General features: G+C 39.7%; 1 long non-coding RNA gene across 2 annotated transcripts in view; it reads left to right on the top strand.

Annotated features, from left to right (window-relative positions):
* Positions 1–5,718: 5,718 nt before the first annotated feature.
* The window catches only part of LOC148779137 (uncharacterized), a 52,210-nt gene continuing 31,338 nt past the window's right edge, over positions 5,719–26,590 (top strand). For both annotated transcript variants that reach the window (XR_016048156.1, XR_016048155.1), the window contains exon 1: positions 5,719–6,136. This is a non-coding gene — a long non-coding RNA (uncharacterized LOC148779137). The remainder of the gene's footprint in view (positions 6,137–26,590) is intronic.

Raw genomic sequence — 26,590 nt, forward strand, 5'->3', positions numbered from 1 at the left:
AAGGGAGGCGATTCCAAACCAGTTTATTACTGGGGGGCTTTCTTCATGATCTAAGAGCACGCCCACGCGAGTCAGCCCGAGTAAGTCCCGAACCCACCTTAAATTCCTCTCTCACCGGTTGGTAACACTTGCTCTCTTTCTCGAACAAGGTTCCCGAGAGAGCGATATCAAAAGCGTCCCATGTCTTCCCTCGAAACCTCTGAGGTGTGTGCCGGCCGATCCCCAAAGGATCCAGAGGGCGAGATCAAGGCACCTAACCAACTGCACCAAACTAATTGTCGCGCTAGTCTTTTCACTACGCATGGCTAGCCGTTAGGTCAAACAACTTCGTTTTTTTGAAGGTCCAATGAGTGCCAAGCTGACCTTCTTCACTTCTTTCATTCGTTTTCTTCTTCTTCTCTTCCCAAAAATCTCTATTCTTAGCCTCTAGGAGGTAGGTGAAATCCAATCCAACCTCCGTCCCACTTTTCTTTGAAGAACTAGTTGAAAGATATACCAGCCTTCAAACCGTTCCTCATTTTTTCTATCATTTCCTCTACCTCACCCCTTTCTTTCTGTCCTTAGTATAGGATCTTACTAAAAGTCCCTCGTCAAGGAGACGCCGTAAGGTTGTCAAATTGACATGGACGCTCTTATGTTATTCCTTTCATTTCTCTTCGAGTACAAACACACGTGTGTGTTCACCCTATGACAAGGTGTGTAGTCTGTAGTCTAATGTGTGTGTTTTGCAGGTAAGAAGAGAAACAGGTCAAGGTAGGCGATTCTGAACTGGCCATAGGCCAAGGGTGCATTCTTCGTGATCTAAGAGGACGCCCACATGAGTCAGCCCGAGCATGTCACGGGTCCACGTGAGGTGAGTCCCGCCTTGCGACCCTAATTCCTCTCTCATTGGTTGGTATTCCTGCCCGTACCTTCTTCGCAGGGTTCCCGATAGAGCGATCTCAGGTATTGGGTCCATCTTTAACCCGGACCATGCCACCAGGTCGACTCGCCCAGGAGGTCGAGATCGAGGTATCTAACCAGTTTGACGACTCCATTGGGGACACGAAGTATCTAGAGAGACATACTTTGCACAAACTTCATTGGTAGTTTATTGAAGCAAGAGTACGAGGTAGGTGCACTAGTCCATCTTTTCACCGTTATTTCAAAATCCTCTCACAAGTTGGACACACCTATCCACATAAGTGACACACGAGACACGTAAGCGACCCTCATGAGGCCACGCGGTTGTTCAAGAGGGAGTCAAATGCGACCGATTTGACCCAGGCCCCGACCAACCACATCACTCAAAGCAATTCATCTAGAACAAAAAGGAAACCAGCCAAATAAATCAAAGCTATCACTGATTCAGTAATGCAATATTTAGCTAATATTAAGCCCATAGGACTACACAAATGATTAAAAAACAGAACATAAAAAAAAAAAATTAAGAAAACTACAGAACAAATATAAACATGCACAATAAAATGGGAATAGGAGAGAGATAGAAGAAGAAAGAGAAAGGGAGTATAAGTCATTAACATGAGAAGCCATTACCCTAAGCCCCAAATTGAAAACCATAATCTCTATTCACTCCATGAGAATAGAGCGACAGATTACTGAGCACATAGATAATCTAATTGTGTTTTTCGATGAGGAAGACATCACAGATCATCAAACAAGAAATCTCCAAGAAGAATGCCATAAAAATACTTATCAAACTATAATAATAGGAAATCCTCAAAAAATTCTTAACTAAAATGCCACAAATCTCCTGATTTCTCCAAAACCAGCCCAAAATTGCATAAATTGGCAAAAACACATTCATTAATTGAAAATCATGGGAAAAAATATAGGGATTGAAGAACAACAAAACCCTAGCAAGAGAAATAGGTTTACAAAAAAAAATAAAATTGGAGCTCCGATGTTAATAGCGGATGGGAGGTTGGTGGTTCTTGAAAAAACCCAGGAACAATGGAGCTCGACCTACTAATGATTCCACCAACAATAGATTTTTCGAGCTCTTGGTAAAAATCTGTGTGAGAGATGGTGTAGAGAGGGCTCTTTGCGTACTGCTTCTCAACGGCAGAGGAGGGCTCCGCAAACAAAGAGAGACGAGGAGTAAAATACAGTAAAAAAGGAGCAACAAGCGGCGTGGTATTCAAGTAACACGGGAACCAACAAAAACTGAAATAAAAGTAATCCATGTATTTTGGGGGTAAATCTTTATTTTGGTTTTGAGTCATTTGGAGATATGGAAAACTCGTTTTGAGCCTTTTTATTGAGCCAAACGCTATTTTGAGTCAAAACTAGGTTTTGTAAAAACTCATTTTGTGGTATAAAAGGTTCCCAAATGACCCAAAGAATATATGATAGATTCCAAATCTAGAGTCATAAAAGACATCCTGTTACATAGTGTTCGTGATTCGTCTTGGCGCGAGGAATGAACTGCCCGAGCTATGCAACCTTTACTTTTAAGATATAAAGAAATTAATTTTTTTAACAAATTAGGAAAAGTTTTTAGTGTTAAAGGCTAAAAAAATTTTAAAAAATATATAATATGGTCTATTTAAAATTTTAATTTATATATTGAATATTTTTGAAAAATTATAAAAGATATTATGAAAGATTATAAATTATCCTAAAAACTATCAAAATGATCTAAAAAATTTCTAAGCAGCATATTGATCATTATTTATATTTTCCTTTTTTTATTTTAAAATTTTACAGGGTTTTTGTAGAGGACGAATTGGGCACCCACTCGCCCAAAATTCCCCAACTCGTTCAAGTCGCATAACGCTGGTTACACTCAAAATCACGACGAAACTAGTTCCTACCTCTTCAATGGAATATACAAAACTTTAGATATCATCATCGGAGCTACACTTGAATTCAAGCAGACACATAATTTTAGGGCATCTTTCGATGGACGATAGTTAATCTTATCAGAGGGTGGACTTATATTATCTAAATTAATATACTCTACCCAATATTATATGGGTGTGGTTTGTATAAAGTTGCAACCTGAAACAATCAAAGTACGGGCACCTCCAAACTTTGTCTAAACATGTAAGTTTGGAGTCCAAAAGTCTTAGAATAGCCTTAAAATACATTGAATCTATTAAAATTTTAAAAATAATTTAGGTCAAGAAGATGTATAAACATATAAAAATCTTGAAAAATAATAGTCTCGATAATTCATTACAAGATGTACAATTTTTTACGCTTGAAATATATTTCTTTCTCAATGTCTATACATCTCGATGTCGAGAAGATCAATTAAAAAAATAAATAAAAAACCTTTTTCCAATGAGTTTGATATGCATCTTACTAATTTTAACTATTTTTAGTTATTTATAGTTAAAAATGTATGTTTTTTAGCAAATTATTTTGAATAAAATACAAATATTTCTTAAACAAATAAATTTATATATAAAACCGCCAATTAGATTATCTAAAATAACTATATTAAAGTTGCCAAACAACCAAGTAATTAATTACTACAGCATCTCACCATTAACAATTCAAGAACAAAAAAAACAAAACAATACATCCAAATAAGGGTGTGGTTTGTGCAAGGCTGGGGCCCTAAACAATCAAAGTGATGCACACCGTTAACTAGTGTCTGTCTTAGTGCAAATCTATGTGATGCTCCGAAAAATTATTTACATCTCTGGTTATAAAATTTAAACCTTCAATCAGTGATCGCATGCAACGGTTGTATCAAAGTATAATGCAACCACACTTCTAGAAACTCATGTTTGTGGTATTTGTATGACTCAAAATTTTACACACTCTCTTCATCTCAATAATCAATCCCTAAAAAAAAAAGTTGGATTTGAACCCTAGATATGGTCAAAATGAGTCCCCTCCAACAACGAATCTAGACCATTCATTTGGTGAATTTCAAGATCTTAGCCTTTACAGACTCAAAATCACTTTTTATTTTTTAATATTGTTTATCTAATGATAATAAAGCCATCTAAAAAAAATAGAAATGAAAAAATCCTTCTAAGGCCTGGATCTAACCATCTTATCAAAATATACAACCTATATTAATTGGGCTAAAAAAATACTTTCTAGAATTAATTTACAAATTTTTCTTTTTTACGATTGTTCATTAGAATCAAAAGAGTGTATACTTCAAAATTTGGATCAAACAAATGGCCCTAATATAATTTTTGAAGATTGTTGCATTATATTACTATGCAACCGTTGCATGAAACCCTTGCCTATATATATATGGGTTATATTAGGGTGCTTACACTATCGAGTAATTTATCATTGTACGCAACCATTTTGGACTCTTATATACCCTTGTTTTGTATATGGAGCATTTTTTAATAAAAGTATTTCAGGTCATTAAGAGGGGTGTGACATCACCCACATGGGGTATGATGTCACCCACATAGAGCAGACTAGTGGCACTAAATTCTCATGTGGGTGATTAGTCGGGGCCTGGTTTTCGCGAAGGAAAACCCTCTCTCAAACAACCGCGGGGGCCTATGTGCTCTTAGTGTGCGAATGTGCTCTTTGGTGCAGATAGAAACCAACGATAAGAGAGATTTTAATCGGCAAAGAAAAGTTAGAATGCCTACCTTGTCATTTGGGGTTAGGGGATACGTCCGGGCATTCACCCTCTTAGAACAATTACAAAGCCCTCCGATTGTCCAACAGCTCGGTTTGGATGCGAATTCTTCTCAAACTCAACGCTTCATCTGGGTTCTTTCTCTAAAAATTGCTATTTTTTAGATGCACCTTACTTGTACAATATAAGTATAAGGTTGACACTTTATATACACTTTTTCCTTTATTTTAACTCTATAAAGTTAAAGGTAAACCTCACCGTGGCCGAAAAAAATATATAAAAAAGCTATTCGCAAAAGGGTAGGGTTTGTATAAAGTCGAGGCTCTAAACAATCAAAGTAAAATGCACCTTCAAATAGTATTGAGAAATGTAGTTTCAACATTGGAAATCTTTGTGATAGTCTTAAAATATATTTTCATAGTTAATTATAAAATTTAAAGCTTCAACAATATTGTAGATCGAGCAGATATATGAAAACTTAAAAATGTTGAAAATTGGCGGTCCAAAATTGCATTATAAGATGCACTATTTGCAAAACTTGAAATCCAATTTTTTTTTTCTCATGTCCATGCATCTTGATGTCGAGATGATCAATTTGAGGATATTTGAGCATCAAAACTACCTCTTCTAGAGAAAAATTTGATGTAGGCTCTAAGTTGATAGTTTAGAGCCTCGGCTCTATATAAGATTTTTAAAAAAAAAACAAAAAAAAAGAAAAAAGTTTATATAAGGATGCAACCTTATAATGTCGAACTACGGATGCACCTAAAAAATCCATCGGAAAAGGAAGTTTTAATGTTGAAAAAACCTTTGATTGATCATCTCGATATCGAGATGTATGACAATGAAAATAAAAAAAATTTAAGTCCAAAAAATAATACATTTTACAAGATATTATCTACACCATCCATTTTCAAGATTTTCATATGTTTATATATCTACTTGTTTTTAATCAATTTTGAAATTTAAAATTTTATAATTAGATAATAAAATAGATTTTGAGACAATCTCAAGAACATTTTACACCAAAATTATATACCACGATAAAATTTGAAGGTACACCTTACCTCTACCGTCACGGATGCATCCGTATGCCAACTGCACCCAAAAAAAAAAAAAACAACTTGTGGGTATACAAAGAAACTAAAGCAAGGGGAGGCAAAGCCAATCACCGGAGGAAGTGACACCGCGCAACTCTCTCTCTCCTGCCTCGGACGCGTGACGCCGCTTCTCACAAGGAATTCGCATACGGCACGCGTGGGCCACGCGACAGAGAGAGTTAACGCACTTTCCTCCGAACTCTTTCTATACTCGAGTCTCCCTCTCAACCGAGAAGAAATCTTTTCTGACTTCGGACATCAGAGGTGAAGAAGGAAAAGAGATAGCGATGGGGTTCCACCCTTTGGATGGAAGTCCCTTGTTCACTACATTGAGTCGACTCCTTCTCTGTCTTCTCTTCTTGGCCACAGGCTCCATGAAGGGCTGAATGTGAAGGAAGTTGGCGATGGCAACCTCAATTTCGTCTACATCGTAGTTGGGGAGCAAGAGGGTTCCTTTGTCATCAAACAGGTTTTTTCTTTGTTTATTCATTATTTTCTTATAAGCATTTTTTATGTTCTGCGGAGTTTGTGAAGTAGGTTACAGAGTAGATTTTAGCCATTTTTTTGATAGTTTGGATGTTTCAACCTGTTTTAAATGGTTTGGAGCTGCTTGAAATCAAGAAGCATACACTTTTTAAATTAGTTTTGAGTCTTGTGTTGGAGAGAAGTACCGCAAATGAACTATTAATGAATCGATGGTTTAAGTTCAACTGATATTAATGGTTTTTCCTGATCTAATGTGCAAAGAACACTAAAGCTGTGATGTGGTTTTATGCACGACACACCGGCAAATGGTTCATCGATTGTTTATGAAATTCTCTTCAACTAGCCATGAAGTTTTTGTTGGCTCAAATGGATATAATATTAGTGTTGTGAATGTTTGTGGTGTCATGGATGCTTTTATTTCAAAAGATGGAAATGGAATAACCTCTTGTATATTACAAATGCAAGGTTCAAAGTTCCTTATCAGAAATTTATGGTCCTTTAGTAATTCTCAGCACTGAAACCAATTGGGGATATATATAATACTTCTTAATTTGGGACTAATTTACAGATATGGAATTAATGCAAAAAAATAAAATAAATTTTTTTTTCACATGGGGCCAATTCCCAAATATTTAGATTATTCCTCTAAGAACTCAATCCTAGATATCAACCATTGTTAAGGGCTTCTGCCGAGTAACTTGGCCAAGCTTGAGTTGGTGTGAAGGCTACGGCAAGTACCCCCCCCCCCCCCCCCCCCCCCGAAATGAGGGAAAAATTAGAAAAAACAAAATGTATAAATAAAGAGAAAATGCAAAAAAATTGGAAAACACTACGCTATTAGTTAGAATCAAGTTTTAGATGATATTGACAGTCTTTAAGATGATTTGAGAACTTTCATATCTTTTGCCTTTTCCAAATTTTTCTAAAATATTCAAGTTCTAGATCAAGTTTTTCAATAACCTATCTTTTATAGATTTTGTGTTTCATCTTTTTAGTCTCCTATAACTTCTATTACCTCTTGTCTTTTTTTCTTATTTTTTATTATTTTTGAAGATTTTTTATTTTCTTTTTTTTTTAACTTTTCCTGCTTTTCTAGAGTTGTACACAAGATGGCTGAGAGGTGATTTCCAAAACATTGATATCAACAAATGTTAATTTGTTGACCAAGAATTGGTGCTGGCCGAACATCATATATTTATTGAATAAGCTTTCACTAAACTAATGTCGTTGTGGGATGCTCTCTCAAAAAAAAAAAAAAAGTTTTCACTAAACTAAGGATATGTGCAGTTAATTGACATTTCTGGCCAGCAAATATTTGCATATGATGGAGAAATCTGCTTTAGTAATTACTCCGCTCATCAGCAGCATTGATTGTATGTGATCCTTGTAGAAACTCAGGTGAATCCCACTCAGGGCTAACCCAAATCACCCAGGCTTGGCACCCTGCTAAGCCTGAAACCATGCACATTTAAACTGGCTGAGTTTGATCGTTCCTAATACTTTATTATCTTTTTCTATAGATTCGTCCAAATATTCATGAACTTTTTAGATAAGCAGCTGGCAACTTAGGGGACCTTGAGTCACTAGGTTGCTAAAGGTAATGATTGGTGAACTGGAGAAATTGTTCATACTATTTACATAGACTATCCACGTTTTAACCATAGATTGTTGCCCCAGGAAAACACATCCTGATGAGTGAGCTTCATGTTCAACTTAAATTTAGCGTCGATGATCTTCAAATCATGGTTGAGGCACATGATTTTCCTGTTTTTGTGTCCTCCATTTGAAGATAACTTGAACTCGATTCCCAAAATACTCATAGCTGCCAATTATATTTTATTGTGAACATGATAAGAATTTGGTTGCTTTCATTTGGTGATCAATAGCGCAATATGAATGTATACCGCGTATGCCACTCACGTATTCTAGATAAGGGGGAGTGTGTTATAGTACTCTTGCACACTGTTTGTTCTATGATACTTTACTCTAGTTGATGAAGAAGTTTGACAACATTGGACTATTAGATAACCTTCTTGACACAACTCCTTCCATAGAAAAGAAAATTGCATCAGTTCATCTAAATTTTATCATCAATAGGGTTCAGTATTGAAGTCTTATTAGTGTGACCCATGTATCTTCTCCCTCGACATATTTTAAGACAAACTCACAAAAGGGTTAGATGTAAGATTATTGTGTAACTTGGTGGAAAATAACTATGCTAATATGCTCATATAGTTTTGTATTACATCATGTTATGTAAAAAGATCAAACTCATAACTAAAGCCTTCCAAACAGGACAAATAATCTTCTGAACTAGTTTTTTTTTTTTTTTTTCACAAATATGAGCGGATCTCTGAAAGTACATGTTTGCAATCAAATTATTGTGCCCTGAAAAGCAGCCCTCAGATTGGAAAAATATTACTCTAAAGTTTTGCCATAGGCACAAGATTGAACACCCATGGAATCAATAGGCTCAGATTGGGAATTGAAAGCAAAGTTAGGTGTGGCTTCAATAGGCGATAAAATAAGGGAAGGTAGACTGCAAATGGGCAAATCTATGACCCCATTTTTGTATACTCTGTAAAGGGGCAAACCTATAACCCCATTTTGCATAGGGTTTGCTGGCCTATTCTTTTTTGTCGAGAGTCCTGTCTAGCAGGGCACTCTCGGACTAAAACTTGTAAATCTTCTCTTACAGTAATACAATCGTCAACATTGACAAAAAAATAAAAAATAAAAAATTAAAAAAAATAAAAATAAAAAAAAAAAATAAAAAGGAAAGAGGGAAGCTAGACTGAAAAAATGTCACTAAAGTTTTGATGCAGGCATAGGACTAAATACTCATAAAATTAATAGGCTCTAAAGTTTTACTCAGATTGGGAAAATGTCGCTCTAAAAGTTTGCTGCAGGCACAAGATTGAATACCCATAAAATAATAGGCTCAGATTGGCAAAAGAAAGCAAAGTTAGGTGTGGCTTCAATAGGCCATAAGATGAGGTAAAGTAGACTTAGGTGGTTGGCAATGGGCAGCATAGATCCAATACAACACTGCTTAGGAGGTGCGACTTGGTTGAAGTAGAAGGCTCTTAAAGGACAAGGGAAGGCCCAAACAGACATGGATAGAATTAGTGAGAAAATATATGAAAATTATGGTCTTATTGAAAGTATGGCCCTTGATCGAGCAGAATGGCAGAGCAAGATTCGTGTAGCCGACCCAAAAAGTTGGGGTAAGGCTCTGATGATGGCAAAAGAAACCAAAGTTGACAAAGAATTATCTCCTTGATACAATTCAGAACAACATAAAAACCATACAATAACAAAGAAATCAAATAAATAATGTATCAACATGCTAGAGATATGCAATCGATGAAATTTGGTATGTATTGTCCATCAAAGAAGGAAATCAGAATTTCTCATCAACTAATAGCACAATCTTAAAGCATAGAGTTAATGTGGATAGGTTGAGCCAAACTTGCTAATTTTCAAGCATGTTTGTTTCCCTCATGTTTGGACAAACTTGCATCTATAATGGTCCACTCAAACAGAAAACATTATATCATTTTACCCAGTGTTTTAAAATGCGGGATGCGACCAAAAGCTGTGGGGGGCGATGCAACGATACGGCTCTATGCGGTCCGGATGCTGGTGCATCACGAAGATGCAGTCTATAGATATAAAAAATTCTAAAAAATCTAAAAGAATAGGTTAATGCATAAAAAAAAAATATGGAGGTGATATATGTGATAGTAGGTATTTTAGTTTAATGATTAACTCCAAAAATATTAGCTGTCGAAGATTTTGTATCCACTATCCCCTGATAAAAACTAGAAACTTGAAACTAGCTTCATTAAACATTCAACAATCGACAACCATAAGCCCAAATTCACCTAAACTTTGAAGCAGTGCTAGATTTCTCGTTTAGGGGGTTTAATACCCCGAATCTATTTATCCCAATTTTTGATGGTCAAAAGACCATTTTGCCCATCCCCGAGGGGCACAATCGAAAATAACATCACGGAATAGTATGCGGCCAGATGCACTATACGGCTCTGATGCGGCGCATATGCGCTCGCATACCTCCAAATGGCATATGCGGCCTTTTCCGATGCGGTGCCCATCGCATACCGCCTGATGCGGACGCATATGTGACTATGCGGCCGCATTTTAAAATGTTGTTTTTACTAAAGAATTCAAATGTTCTATTTTGGTGAAAGGGAAAGAACGTAAAGTTTAGGTCTAAATGTGTCTGTGTGCCACATGTTTGAGACAATTCCATATGTATGAACAACAAACCCAGTGAGTTGAAGAAAATGTACTGGCAATGGGTATAATTTTGAGAGCAGACACCTTGTAGAATATGGTTTTAAGTAGTTTTCTTTTGTCACTAATTGGATTCCATGGTTCTGATTATTTGATACCATGAGAAAGTAGATTGAATCTTTAGTTTTTTGAATGGTAGTGCTTCCAGATCATAGTTACCGGAATCTCTCCACGGACCATGCGATTCCGATTCCGAAACTTGTTTCCACGTTTCTGTTAAGGAAACTCCTCGGAACCAACAAAACTCGATTCCTTTATTTCGGAATCTCGATTTCGTACCTAGGTGGAAACCGTTTTTTGAAACATAGGAAACTCAATTCCTTAATTTTGGAATCTCGATTCCTCACATATGTGGAAACCTATTTTTGGAACCAAGGAAACTCGATTCCTTAATTTCGGAATCTTGATTCAACACTTCTTTTAAAAATATTTTTCAGAACCATGGAAACTCAATTCTTTAGTTTTGGTCTCGATTCCTTAATTTCAGAATCTGGATCCAACAGATATAGAGAAACTTGAACCCCCTAATTGTGGGTAGACGCTCCCAAATAGATTGAATATGACTTCTAGCGAGGTTTAAATCTTGAGTTCATGTTAAATGATACACGATTCTACAAGTAATTTGTTATGGTTTTGAATCATCGACACTGTATAAAACATTGGTTTCTGGTAAATAATAACCACAAAAGTAATGTTTTTATTTTCTAGTGGATATCATGCTTTAAGGTCCCAAACGGTAGCATCAGGCAACATGTGTACTAGAAGGGGGTATTATTATTTATAAGGCATGTATTTTAGAAGGAATTTAATGAGATTGTGTTGCTTTTTTAAGTATCTTTATTATATTTCTTATATCCGCGTTAATGTACTATAGTTTCTTTACCTTGCTCATAGTTATGTGAATTGCTTAAGTGAACTTGCACTACGTCTCGCCTTGCAACATTGCTTAGTACTGTACTACTGATTGCAAAATGGTTATTAGTAATGTTATTTTTACCTTTTTTTTCCTGATTTAAATGCTTATAGAATAATGTTCCATATATTTGCGGTGATGTAAACTGCCTTGGTTTCTTAATCTTACTCATATATTAGGTGAAATTGTTTAAATGCCCATAGAATAATGTTTCTTATATTTGAGGTGATGTAAACTGCCTCGGTATGTTAATCGTGCTCACATGTTATCTGAAAAGACTGCTTAAGTGATCTTATAGCATGTGTAGCCTCGCAACATTGCTTAATATTGAAATATTGAATGTAATGTGGTTATTAATAACATTCGTTTTATTTATTCACCTCTAATTTAAACGTCTATAAAATATTGAAATCATTTAATAACATATAAAGCAACATACATGGACTAACGATTCAAACAACAACATATCTATGTACCACATATGTCAGAAACTCGAATCAAGTGATGTCGGAAAGTCGATTCTGCTATTATAATTCTCGATTTCAAACCAGCATGGATCTTTGATCCATATACTTCAGAAACTTGATTCCAAATATGTTGGAAACACTATTCCATAGATGATGGAAACTCGATTTCAAATATGTTAGAATCACGATTCCATAAATGATGAAAACTCAATTCTACATATGACGGAAACTCGATTCCATAGATGAAGAAAACTCGATTCCGCAAATTCATGAAACTTGACACTTGGAGTGTCGAACACAAGGGGATGGGAATCTCGATTCCAAGGAGGCTGGAATCAGGATTCCATATGTGGATGAAACTTGGACCTATTCCGATCGATACTCGATTCTTAAAAATAAGGAATCTTGTTCCCAACGATTCCTATTGTACGGACAATGATTCCTACAATGAGAAACTTCAGGCCAGGCGCAATTCCGGCTCTTGAAACGATTCGAGTTCTCAGGCGTTTCCAACAACTATGTTCCAGATAAGTAAAGTAGACGCAAGGATCGGTGGGGAATGAGAATGGTGTCTGTGCACATTGTTATGACAAGAAATGACAGTTGTAGTCACAAATAGTATACGCTATCTTCATCGGTTATTGAAAAGAATGACCTTGGACATCATAAATAGGATTTGGCATGTGCTTGTTCACCTAAGGTTATCCCCTTTAACAACTAACTATGGTTGTGATTTCATTGCATTAACCTCTGACACATGTCACTGATGATAAGGCTGTTTAAATTCCTATAGTTTTTTTTTTTTTTTTGTTTTTTTTTTTTGGTAACTTGAAAGCATGAAACTCCAATAGAATCATTGTTTAAGCTTCAACTTCTTGCAGATGATGTATTTTGTCCATTGATAATTAAAAGTTTCATTCGTAAAGTTTCATGTCGAGATGTTTTGTGTTTGTGTTATGCCCAGTATGTGGATGCTGCTTGGTTAGTTCTTGTCTTGTTTATCCCGTGATCCTCCTCTCTTGAGTTATGCGTTTATAACAACTCAAATTAGTTGGTGATCTTGCATTTGGGAGAACTTAAGTGTGGCTCCAATAGGCGATAAGGTAAGAGAAAGTAGACATAGGTGGGTTGGGCATGTGCAGCGCAGACCTAATACAACACTTGTTAGGAGGTGTGAGTTGATTCATGTAGAAGGTTCAAAAAGGGCAAGGGGTAGTCCCAAAAGGACATGGTTGGAAGTAGTGAGAAAAGATATGGGGACTTATGACCTCATTGAGGGTATGACCGTTAATAGAGCAGAATAGTAGACCAAGACTTGTTTATGGACCTCAAATAGTTGGGAAAAGGATCTGATGATGATGATGATTAGTTGGTGATCTTGACTATTGCTCCACCCAAGTTTTTTTTGTTTTCCTAGGAGATTCTATCATTCCTGGAAAAGAAAATAAAAAGAGATGGTTGATTGTTTTAGTTGTGAGGGTGAGTATTATGTCACAACTCATTGCTGTCGAGCTCCTTTGGCTTTGTTCCTTCAGTTGATCTTCAATGTTGTTATGATGAGGTTTGTAGATTGCATTGAACCTCCTCTTCCATGATCGGCAACAACACACATACGAACTGCATTAGATGCTTCATAACAAACCTTTGTTATCTCACAGGTTTGATGGGATGTTTTAAATGTTCTTTTACATTGGTATATATAAATATATTTATATGTATATGTTTGCATATATATATATGTGTATATGTTAATGTGAAAAATGATGTATGAGTATGTTCTTAGTTACTTGGACTACGGTAAAGGGTATCGATTCTACAACCTTGAGAATGGGGGTGTCATAGAAAGTAAGGATGCCCATTTCTTTGAGTATGAGTTCCTTGAAGCAGAGACTAGTCACAGGAAGGCCGATCTCTAGGAGATGGCTAGTGACAAGGTTGTGTCTCAGGAACCCAAACCACAATCCCTTAGAAGAAGTAACCATAATAGGAGACCACCCGAGTTCTTTGCCCACCGGGGGGAATACTATGAAAGAATTGGAGATGAACTAGATCATGAGCCTACTGGATATAAGGAAGCCATAAGCTGTCCTGAAAAGAACCATTGGCTAGCAGCCATGAATGAGGGATACAATTTCATATCCCAAAACCATGTCAGGGAATTAGTGTCTCTCCCTCAAAACCACAAGGCTATTGGGTACAAATGGATCTTCAAGAAGAAGTTGACCTCAGAGGAGAAACTAGAAAAATATAAAGCTAGACTAGTAGCCAAAGGGTTCACCCAAAAGGAGGGGATTGATTGTGATGAAACTTTCTTCCAGTTGCAAAATTTCCATCTGTTAGGATCCTGATAGCTATATCTGCCCACTTTGATTTTGAACTTCACCAAATGGATGTGAAAACAACCTTTCTCAATGGGGAATTAGAAGTAGAGATATACATGAATCAACTTGGGGGTTTCGTAGACAAAGGAAAGGAGTACCTAGTTTGTAAACTTCATAAATCCTTTTATGGCCTAAAACATGTATTGCGATAGTGGTACATCAAATTTCAAGAAACCTTGTCCACGCCGGGGCTTAACCTAAATGAGGAAGATTATTGCATTATAAGAAGGTGAGTGGGAATGATGTTGTGTTTATATCGCTTTATGTGGATGATATGGTAATAGTTAGTAGCTCAATGGCCTTCATGTTTACAACACTTTGATGTGAAAGATTTAGGGGAAGCTTCATATGTGTTGGGCATCAAGATAATAAGAAATAGAGCAAACCGCACCATTCAACTTTCCTAGTTTACTTATTGCAAAAGAGTATAGAAAAAATTTGAAATAGATAAGTGTAAGCCCATATTTCTATATTTGAAATAGATAAGTGTAAGCCCATATCTACGCCTATTGACAAGAAGACAAAGCTTAATCTACAAATGTGCCCTGACGACGATGCTGAGAAAAAGGCTATGAAGACCAGATCATCCATGGCTTGAGTTTTGAGCTTTGGATCATCATTAATGGAGTAGCATGAGACCTTAAAGGAGTTCTTCTCTCTCACAACATAAAGAAATATTTTTAGAGAGAAAGGAAGAAAATATGAGTTTGGGCGTGCCAACCAAGGAGGGAATGAAGAGAGGTGCATGCGACTTTGGATAGAAAATTTGTGATGCAAATTCATGTGGAAAAAATTGATTAAATGGGGTATTTATAGCTTTTCAAGTGTCAAGTGTGGAGATGCTTCTAGATGATGAATCATGGCCCTTCATCTACCAAAGGCTATAAAGAAAGACATGATCCTAGCCCATCATCCACTATCATGCCATCAAGATGTGTGGTATAAATTTAAACACCATTATTTTCCTTTAATTCACTCCAATTTCCCTTGTTATAAAAAAGCCCATGCTCTTCACATTTAATAAACCTTAAAACCAAAATGGAGGGTATACCCTAATAGTCATTTAATAAAATTTCCAGCAAAAATAAATCTTTGAAAATTCGTTGATTTTATAAAAGCATGTGGGTCTAATGAAAACATGCCACATAAGCTAAGTGATTATGTGCTCTATTACTATATGCTCTTACAGTTAGCTTTATAATTACAAACCTTATATCCATTATAGAACTCTCCATATGTGCACAAACTGCTTTCTTTAGGCATTTAATATGTGCTCAATTAAATTACCCAAAAAACCAACATTTATGAAAAATAAAAATTCAACACTACACAACACTTTTTATTAAAAAATGAAATGACAAGGGGGTCCCCATATGGGGTTGACGTCTCCCACACGTCATCTCCACATGGGGGTGATATGGGTCCCCATGGGGTTGTCACGTGGACACCCATTGGCCATTTAGGTGTCCCATGTGGGTCGCGAGACTGTCCTTAATTGTCATTACTTTGAAACAATTTTGAGAAACAATTTTCTTGCTAAAAAATGTTCAGAAAATTCCCTTAAATGCACAAATTACTTTAATAATTTTCATTAGAACAAAACACTTTGACATTGATTAAAACATTTACAAGGAAAATTATGATCTTTGAAGTTGAATTACAAAACAAAGCACTCCACTCGTCCACATCTGGAATCCAAAGCAACCTTCTTGAAATGACCCAACAGACTCATGACCCACAGTGTGTAATCAGGGCTGATGGTATTAACCTATCGAAGTCAAACTGATGCAACTTTTAATTCCTAAGTTTAAGCGGATTTCAAGTGCACCCCCTAGAGGACATGCACACAAGGTGCGGGGGTTCCTCTCTTGGCACATATGCAGGGGCTCCTCTCTTGGCGCATAAGTAGCTCTATCCAGTGGATCCTTGGAAGGGCTGTTTCCCATGCATTGTGACTGTATACACACATGTTATGCGAAGGTTTGTAGTTGTCAAGGATTTAGGCCAATGCCCTCTAGTAGCCCTAACCTTCATGTACAAGACTTTTAATCTTCAAGCTCATATATAAATTGTATTGCCCTAGCCCATCATTCAATCATTAAGCACAAACATAACAACTGACCCTAACTTAGAGGTAACTCTCAACCCTCTCGTTACCTCTCATATGTAAATCCTCCTCATGATTAAATCTGGGTTCCATGACTCTTAGTCCAAGTGCGTCAAAATTCTAGGGTCATATCGCTCTCATACTCTCACTAAAGTCAAGAGCCTTTGAAAATGAAAGAATTTAAGGCCTTGAAAGGATATAATTCCAACAATACCTACCTCATTTTTTTCAAAAGTGAAGCTCTAGGCAAGTTTGTGGAATATATAACCGAAGTAGAAAACCAAGTTGGAACCAAAATTAAGAACCTTAGGTCGAACAGGGTCTGTGAGTATACATCCAATGCCTTTCATAATTCTGTAAATGGTATCATACCCCAAACTACCATGCCATACTCTTCCGAACAAAACAGAGTCACGGAAAGAAGAAGTAGGACATTAATTGAAATGGTTAGGAGTATGATGGGAACTGCCAAGCTTGCACTTTGAATTTTGGGGTAAAGTAGTTCTAACCACAACTTATGTCCTTAATTGGACTCCCACCAAGGGCAGTTGCATCAACTTCTTACCAAATGTACATGGGATGTAGACCTTTTATTAAGCACCTCAAAGTTTGGGGTTGTTCAGCCCGTGTTTTGATACCCTCTCTAAATAGAACCAAACTTGAACTCAAAACCATCAAATATGTTTCATTGGTTATCCCTCACATGATAAAGATTACTAGTTTTATGATTTGTCCAATGACAATCTGATTAAAAGTTATGGTTCACATTTCCTTGAGGATGAATTTCTTAAAGGGTGAGTCATAAACAAGTAGATCTTTATGAAATTAGAAGAGACAAACAAGTTGAGAGAACGACAACACCCATAAACCTACCTAGAAGAAGTCAAAGAATGGGAAGAGCACCCGAGTTTCTTACTTACCTTGGAAAGGTTTATGTGATGAACCTGATCATGAACCCGTTCCGTACCGAGAAACCATTAATTGTCCCGAAAGAAAGCAATGGAATGAAGCCATGGATGATGAAATGAAATTTATTGAGAAAAAACCAAGTATGGGAGCTTGTTCCATTACCATCTAATTGGAGACCTATAGGATGTAAGGGGGTTTTCAAGAAGAAACTAAACTCGGAGTGGCAATTAGAGAAGTATGAGGCTAGATTGGTAGTTAAAGGCTTCACTCAAAAAGGAGGGGTTGATTATCAAGATACTTTCTCACCAGTTGCTAAAATGTCGTCCATTAGAATCATACTTGCCATAACCGTCCATTTAGACCTTGAGCTTCACAAAATGGATGTCAAAACCGCCTTCCTTAATGGAGAGTTAAAAACGATATTTATATGTTGCAACCTGATGGTTACATAATAAAAGGGAAAGAATAACATGTGTATAGGCTTGTCAAGTCTTTGTATGGCTTGAAACAAGGCTCAAGGAGGTGGTTCATAAGGTTTCATCAAACTCTAGTTAAAAATGGTTTCAAATCCAATGAGGAGGATGATTACGTATATTCTAAGGTTAGCGGGAGTGGCATCATTTTCTTAACCTTGTATGTGGATGATATTCTTTTGGCTAGTAGTTCCTTAAACTTAACAAGGGAAACAAAGACCTTGTTATCAGAGAGTTTTGGTTTGAAAGACTTGGCAGAAGCATCTTTTGTTTTGGGAATCAAGATAATAAGAGATAGAGCTCGTATTCTTCACTTGTCTCAAGCAACTCATTATAAGAAAATCCTCGAGAAGTTTAGTATGAGTGAATGCAATCACATTAATGCACCCCACCGCCCACCTCTCTCCCTAAAAACCCATACGCATTCCCCGAGCCACCTCTCTTTTTAAAGCCCTATTCTCTCTCTTTAAAAAACAATTTTCTTGAACTTTTTTATCTCTCTCCAAAGGTCCACATTTTCTCTCTCTAGTTTTCTTTTCCACACACTTGCAGAGAAAGCTAACCATTTCTCTAAGCCCTACCTCCATGGATCAATAGTTGAGCCTATTGTGCACATTAACTTTTTGATGTCGAAGCCTGTTCACCTCTCTGCTCTAGCATAATCTCAAAAAAAAAAAAAATAGCACCCCAACATCACTTTAAAATATTTCATTTTGGCTTCTTCACTGACTGAATGTAGTTCTCCCTAAAAAGTTAACAATACAAGTGTAGTGTCCATAGGTTTGGAGATTAGAGTGTTTCTCTGTCATGCTTTTGAAAAGCTACATGGTTATCTTAGCCATGCCTGACCAACTAGAAGCTCAAATAAACCCACAAAGATCACTTCATGAGCCCTCAGTCCTACCGTCCCTGTCAACATCGAGTGGGCTTGATTTCCCTCTCTTGTATTGGTGGAAAGGAGAAAGTCTCGAAGGTTGGCTAGTGCAGACTCCAATGGCTTGAAGATTGAAGAGAACAATGTGAACTTCTTTCCCCTACGTGGAAACGTAAGGGGGGAGAGAGAGAGAGAGAGAGAGATTGGTTTCACAAAGAGAGAGATGCGGTTTTGAGCACACACACAGAGAGAGTGATTAGGTTTTTTCAGAGAGAATGGGTTTCGCAGAGAGAGTTGGTTTCCAGATGACAAGAAAAGAGGCGGTTTAAGAGGGCTAGAGAGAGAGAGAGAGAGATTTGATTTTAGGCTGAAAGAAAAGAGGAGGTTAAAGAGGCTAGTGTTCGGGCTAGCCACTGGCCTATTCTGCCAGACCCTACTCAACCTGAAATAAAAACAGGCCTTAGCAGGTCGGCCGAGACACGGCCTGAAGGCCTCAAGTATAGCCAGAACGGCCCATAATGTGCCCAGCCCACAAGCCCCATGCCTGGCCCGGACCATTTGCGCTTCTAATTAGAACGATGGAAGGAGCTCTTTTAAATTTTCATTTACAAATTTGGAATATTTATGTATAGATGTTCTAGAATTGTTCCTCTCTCTTTAAATGAGGAAGCACCTAAATATGATTATATGATATACTTTCATATACAACTAAAATGATTTGGTGACCAAGCTCTTGAGAAAATGCTAAGTACCTTTAGTTACAGGAATTTATGTCCAAATAGGAATAAAGAAATGATTCTTGTCATATGCCCTATTTTCATAATTTTCCTCATTTTTAGATTAATCTAAAATGTCTCCGGCTATAGGTCAATTTGTTTAAATCAATGTTTTAAATATTTTTGCCATCTTATTTGGACTTCTAATGTTGTTTTTAGTTTATTTGATTTTACTATTTTATTTCATTTTTAATAAATTTATTTATTAGGTTTTTGTTTCCCCCTTTAGTCCTTTACATTGTCTCAGATAAGTCCACTCCACCTCTCGCGAGTTACTATGCTCGGTCAAGGTTGAGTCCTGTGCTCAAGCTCAATTCTTGAACATTGTTTACTAGGTTGTGGCAAAAATCCCAATAGACAACTAATGGGGGTACAATTGTATACAAAGGAAGAAATTGCAAAACTTAGTAAACACTAAGTAACCCTTGGGCAACGGACAACGTATAGGCAATCCTGATAACACCGATATTATCCCTATACAAGGGCGTAGGGGACAAACTAGGGCCTCCCGGATCAAAATCATCAAATATCGATACCCAATGCTAAAGTATTTCATCAAAAGTGGAAGATATGGCTCAGTACTTAGGATCAACCTTGGATTGGATTTGGCGAATCTCTTGCTTCTTGCTATGGTAAGAAACAAAAAATCTGCATGTGCAGTATTTACAATATGAAATAAAGGACTAGGAAATATGTTGAAAACTCTACACATTGAAATGTATACATGCTTGTTGTGTACCTCAAGGGTATTTTCATTGCCATCCACTATCCTATGCACTTTCAACAGTACTTGTTCTTACGAGATTTTCACAAGTTCTCAATTTTGACGTTCACTTTAATGGTTCTGAAATGAGTCATTTCACATTCTCCTGTGTACATTAAGGGGATGGTTTGAAAAATTTCAGAGTTCTAGAAACTTGTATTCTCCTCGAGTCAGGAGACCTATCAAATTTTACTAGTCAATATGAAAGGGGTTATGGATTTCCTCTATCTAGTTTGGTAATTACATTAGTAAATATTATATGGAGATGAGTGTCGTGATAGTACGTTTTCTTAAATCAAAGTGACACTAAAGACATTTGGACTCTTTGCTTGCTCACTGGGTGTGGAAATTCTTTAGTTATTTGTAATCTCTGCACAACACAAGATTTAATTGGATGTGCTAGACTTAGAATCACTGAACCTGTTGGGATCACCCATGGCTATCCTGCTTCAGAATCGTGCTCCAGCATTTAGGGAATGGGGATCTCTATTTTTTAAGTTTTGGAATGTTGATTACACAACACATTTATTTTACATACTCTCCCTCTCCCTTTCTCTCTGCAACACAATATGAGATGCACACACTCATACGCATCCAAAGCATCCAAGCGGGTTCCTTGCCTCGTCAGGAGTCATCGCCGTCTGCAAAGGACGTGTTGCTTCCTCACATTGCCAATGGCGACGTTCATTGTCGTCCACAGGCTTCCTCTCGTATTCCATGACTGGCACCGTGAGATTCACAAGAAGCCATCGCTGCCCTCAAGGGATGCAATGTCTTCTCATGATGTCAATGGAGATACCCATTACCATCTGGGTTCCCCTTCCGCCGTCTTGCTCTCTTTCCTTCTCTTCACTCTTTTCTCTCCTTAATTGATTGAGGGCAGACTAAGCCTAGCACTGCCATATCGATCTCGGTTTAGAGTAGTATTGACGTCGTGCTGGTCTTGAGAACCATGCCTGTCTTTCTATCACTATGAGTCGGTAACTTTCTGGCTGTCATGCTAGTCTCGCCCCTTTGTCAAGTTTTTTCCTCCTTTTTCTCTTTATTGAAAACCTTCAGTTTCATCACTCCCTCTAATGAGCATGCGATGCCTTAAGACAAGGGTGGGTCTCTTCGACCCACTTGTCTCACCGATTAATCATAGAAGTGTTGTGCAGAAAACAAGAGGATTCTAGGTCAAGGGAGGCGATTGCGAACCAGGTAAAACAGCTGGAAGGCTTTCTTCATGAGCAAGCCCGAGTAAGTCCCGAACCCACCTTGAATTCCTCTCTTATCGGTTGGTATACCTGCCCTTGCTCTTGAGTAAGGTTCTGAGAGAGCGATCTCAAATCTCAGGTTCCCTAAAAATCCGAGACACGTGCCGCCAGATCTCCTAGATCGGGAGGGCGAGATCGAGGTACCAACTAGCTGGACGACTCCACTGGGGACTTCTACCCCTTAGTTTGCTCTTGTTTAACCAGTATCCTCTTTTACTTTTGCATTACTTTCTATGGCAGCTGGGTTGTTCAACCCGTTCATCCGAGTCGGGGATTTTCTCGTCCCCGCACTCGGGACTGTCTCAAGGAAGTGAACTGCTAAAGCTTCCTTCCCAACTCTCCTTCTAAGTCACGACTCATAGTTCGGCTCCCAGGTTCTTTCCTGGGTCGGTGCGAGAGCAGACTTAAACATCCCTGGCTCCCGCTTCCTCTCCATGGTGGACCCTCCACCAAGGCCCCTTGCATCGGTCGAATGTCTGCCACCGCATAGCACGCACCCTGCTACTGGCAAGTCTCTTGCCGATCATATTGCTGGGGCACGCAAGAAGGCTATCTTAACCGCTTTAACGGGAGGCAAGCAAGTTGCTGTCGCTCTTAAGGTTCGCCGTAAGGCAACCCCCTATACTCTTTCAAGTCTTCAAACCTCTAGACTTAAAGGCTAGGCACACCACTTGTGGTCCACCCACTCGAGCCACACCTCAGGGCAACCCCCACATTGCATTGAGCTCGCATCAAGGGCTAAGACTTCTTGGGCTGAACCCTGCGTGCGTCATGCATTTGCTTTCCACAACTCGAGGGCAGCACTAGCTCTATGCCACCTCGAGTACATGAGGGTTGACCACTTCGTCCTCTCTCCCAGCACACATGGCCGCACTCTGTGAGAGATAAGCCTCCGCCTCGTCCCTCACAAACACAATCTCGTGGGTCTCGACCTCCAAGGCCGAACCAATTGGCTGAGCTTGGGTTGACCCCCAAGTAACTCGGATGGCTAAACTTAAAGGTTCACATGCACCGCTTTCCCAAGTTCCTCCCCGGTCCATACTCTGGTGGAGTCATGAACCAGCTACTTCCTCTGTCGCTCGCCTGACACCAGTCAAACACCTCTAGCCTTGGTACTCAAAGTTCTTCCTTAAGAGTACCATCTTGAGCTAGCCTCAAGTCAGTTGTGCACATGGGCCCCACAAAGGAACTCGGAGCAGTGGCCTAATGTCAAAAAGAGACCTCTAGCCTCCAAGGTAGAAACCCAGGTCGCCTTCTGTCCTTAGACCCCACTCCTTGCTCCAACGCTTAGACATAGACCTTGCATGTTCAAAGAAGGTGGGGTAGACCATGTCTCAGGCTCTGTTCTGGAATGAAGTTCACAGTCGTCTCAGGGTTAAGCAAAAGAGAGGTCTTCAGATCTTGACTAAGGAAGCCTCTAAGGCAGTCGAGGTCTCCACCCTCGATGACCTCTTGCCTCGTAACCCCTTTTTCCCTCTTCAAACTTCAGAACCTAAACAAGTCCAATAGTATTGCTGGGTTGTCACTACCTAAAAGCCACGTTCCTAAGACCGTCAAGAATAGGTCCTCACAAGATCGGCATACAAGGCTCGAGTCCAGTCGGGGCAACTTGAGCCCCTGCAGACTGACTTACCACCATGACTCTCCGACCCAGGCGGTCCGCTCCTCCTCCTGGCTCTGACCTCCCAGAGGAGACGGTTCGTGTCATGGTGATCAATGATCAAGATGAAGCCTAAGAGGATATAATGACCAGGTTCTAGGTAATGATGCAATCCATCCTTGAAAAGATGGAATGCCTAGAAGCCTCCAATCTCACTTCCTTTCACCATTCGACTGATTCCTCAATCGGTGAGGACACAGTTCCTAGGAAAACTCCCCCACCGGTCTCCCAAGACAGTTCTGGCTCCCGCGGGGTCTCCTAAATAGACATAGATGCTATGGTGGCCCATAGCCTCAAAAACAAGATTTTAGACATACAAGAGATACCGCTTTATCAGAATCTATAACCCTCGTACATTGATCAACTACCCTTCCCTCTGAATTATCAAAAGGGGAAGCCTCCCTTATTCAATGGTACTACGTCTCCGCACCAGCATACTACTTAATTTCAGGCGGCCTGTCGAGAGAGGGCAACTAACGGACAACTCCTCCTCCGCCAGTTCGTCGAGACTCTTGACGGGACAGTCTTCCAATGGTATGCTCTGCTGCCTCCCAACTTGGTGAACAAGTGGCAAGAGATGGAGCAGTTGTTTTACCAACGCTTCTATGAAGTCTAAAGGAACGTTGAGACCATCGAACTCCTCACCTTGATGGAAGCCAGTTGAAAAGTTCATCACCTGATGGAGAGAGTTGGCAACCTTCCATGCCACTCCTATGACTGAGAAGGAAGCGGTCCAGACCTGTATACTAAACATGCTTCGTGAGATCACCCTGCAGGTCGAGGCATCCAATCCACCCTCCATGTTAGAGCTCATCTCTAAGGTAGTTTGTATTGAGGGGTTGTTCAAGCACCATGATTGCCCTTGTCCGCAACCCTCCGACCCAAACTCTCGCTCCAACAGTCAAGGCAACCAAAAAGCAGTGATCAACATGGCCATCACCGTGGCTGACACAAAGAGCTCGGCCCCTCCGACTCTGGACCTCTCCAAAGTACAAACACCTCAAACTGGAGGCAAGCAGTAGTCTTACAACAGCATCTCATCCCCTAAAAATACTAAGCAAAACGATCTTTGGGCCCAGCACTAGAATAAGGTTTACCCCTTCGACAAGGAATGGACTCCCGCATTGCTTCGATCCAGCTGCTGGAGGCCGATATTGCAAGGTCAACTCGGCATGAGATGAATGAGAAGTATTGCGCCTATCATAGGAGAGTAGGCCACCCTACTCACGACTGCTAAAAGCTCAACGACACTATCAAAGCCCTTATCATCAAGGGTCAGATAAAGCTCGAAGAGTTGAAGAAAGCATTCGGGGCAACTGAGGCTTCTCACATAGTCACAATCCAAGAGGGTGATGAGGTACCCGCTATTATCCATGCATTTTCCTCCATAATGCTCGAAGAAGGACTCGTCACTCCCAAGCTGACAAGGAAGGCCAAGTTCTTGCCTCGAAGGACTGAGAACCTCTGGCGCGCATATCACCAAATACAAGGCCATGACGTCAACGACTGCACTGGCTTCCACGAGATCTTCCAATGTCAAGAAGCTTATGGCAACCCAGAAGGACACCCTCAAGTTCTAGCTCCGCTTGTCCAGAAGACCTCCGGGCGCAAGACTGGGGAAACACCAAGCAAGACCCTCTACAGGCCCTCTTCAAGGCAATGCTCCGATAGGGTCTTGTCACTTCCAAGCTCGCCAGGCTACCGAGGTGTCTTGCCCAGGGTACGGAAAAGCTTTGGTGCCCATATCACCAAGTATGGGGCCACAAACTCAACGAGTGCTCTGGGTTCATAGCTATAGCCACGGAGAAAGTCCAACAAGGCCACATTGTTTGTGCGGTTCTCCTATAATGCATCCAGGCCGTCGTGCCCGTTTAAGAGGAAGTCACACTACAAGCCTCTCGTGAGCATACGCTAGACTCTTCAGAGTCCTCAACCTCTCATCCTTGGGAAGTCTACCATGGGAGAAGTAGGCTCAAGTCCCTGAAACGTGAGGCAGTTCATCAAGCTATGACTACTCACCAGCCAGAGAGGGCAACCCAAACACCCCCTCATGGATCCAGAAGGAGACAGCGAGCACCTAGGTCAGCCCATCGAAGGAATCCCATCCCTCAGCCACAAGTCAAGGAATAATTCCTCAGGCCCCTTCCTCCACTCCCCACCTTGCAAGACTTCATCCTAGGCGCAGCTCGCCTCATTCTTTCGTCCAAACAGGTGACATCCCTAAGCCATCAGTGGCTTGGGATTCCTCCAATATGAGTGATGGTGCTAAAAGCACCCCACAATGGTCAAAGCTGGGGCATGACCTAAAATACCCCCTGCACACGTCCAATTTCAGCGATGATGTGAAAAACTGCCCGGAACATTCTAACTCTTCTTCTCCTCCCTCCTCTGTTTTCTCTATAGGTACAGCTCGAAGGTGCCAACACTTCGACACTCTAAACAAATATTTTGGAGGCAACAGCCTCACCTAGCCACATCAAGATCTCCTTAAAGAGATGTTGGTCCAGGCGGCTGGATTCTCTATTGCCTCCAACGCCTTGTTAACCCAAGCCAAAATCGAGTCATTCCCAAGCTCCCGCTCCCACGAGGCCTGCCCCATGATCCAAGAGCATGAAGCACCTACCTCGAGGCATGCACCAAGTGATCCCAGCCACGAGATCATGAACTCCTCATTCGAGGCTGACCATTTTGTCGCCTAGACATGCTAGAGACTGATCCTCTCCCAAACTCAGCCCCTCCTAGAAGTCGAGTTGTTAGGATCATGGGTTTCTGAACTTGAGGTCAATGAGAATCCTTGTGAGTCCCCTGATGAGGAACATCAGAAAGCTCCAGAAGAGTGGGAAGAAGGCGGTTAGGCCACGGCTAACGAGCTTGAAGAGATCAACCTGGGGGATGAGGCCGACCTGAGGCCAACTTTCATCTCAGCAAAGATGTCCCCAAAGGAGAAATAAAATTATATTTCTCTCCTTTGAGCAAATCAAGATGTCTTTCCCTAGCATTATCATGAGATGGCCAGTCTAGACCCTCAAATTACTCTCCATCGAAATGGCATTGATCCAACCATCAAACCCATGAAGTAGAAATCAAGAAGGTTTAGACTTGACCTCGAGATGTAGATCGACGTTGAGGTGAACAAGCTCAGCCTAGTTGGATTCATACGCGAAGTCAAATACCCAAGATGGCTGGCAAATGTTGTCCCAGTTAAGAAAAAAAATGGTCAAATCAGGGTCTGCATTGACTTTCGTGATTTGAACACCGCCAGCCCCAAGGATGACTTCCCCCTGCCGTTCACCGAGATGCTTGTCAACTCCACTGCTCATTGCCAAATCTTCTCCTTTATGGATGGATACTCTGGTTATAATCAAATTAGGATCACGTCAGAAGATGAGGAGGCCACTGTATTCCTGACCCCAAAAGGTGTCTTTTGCTACACTATAATGCCTTTCGGGTTAAAGAATGCTGGTGCCATGTACCAAGGAACCATGATGACCATCTTCAAGGACATGATCCACAAGGAGGTCAAGTGTTATGTGGATGA

This window comes from Amborella trichopoda, chromosome 13, assembly GCF_054954075.1.
Source record: "Amborella trichopoda isolate Santa Cruz 75 chromosome 13, AtrichopodaSantaCruz75HAP2 v2.0, whole genome shotgun sequence".
Classification (NCBI taxonomy): Eukaryota; Viridiplantae; Streptophyta; class Magnoliopsida; order Amborellales; family Amborellaceae; genus Amborella; species Amborella trichopoda.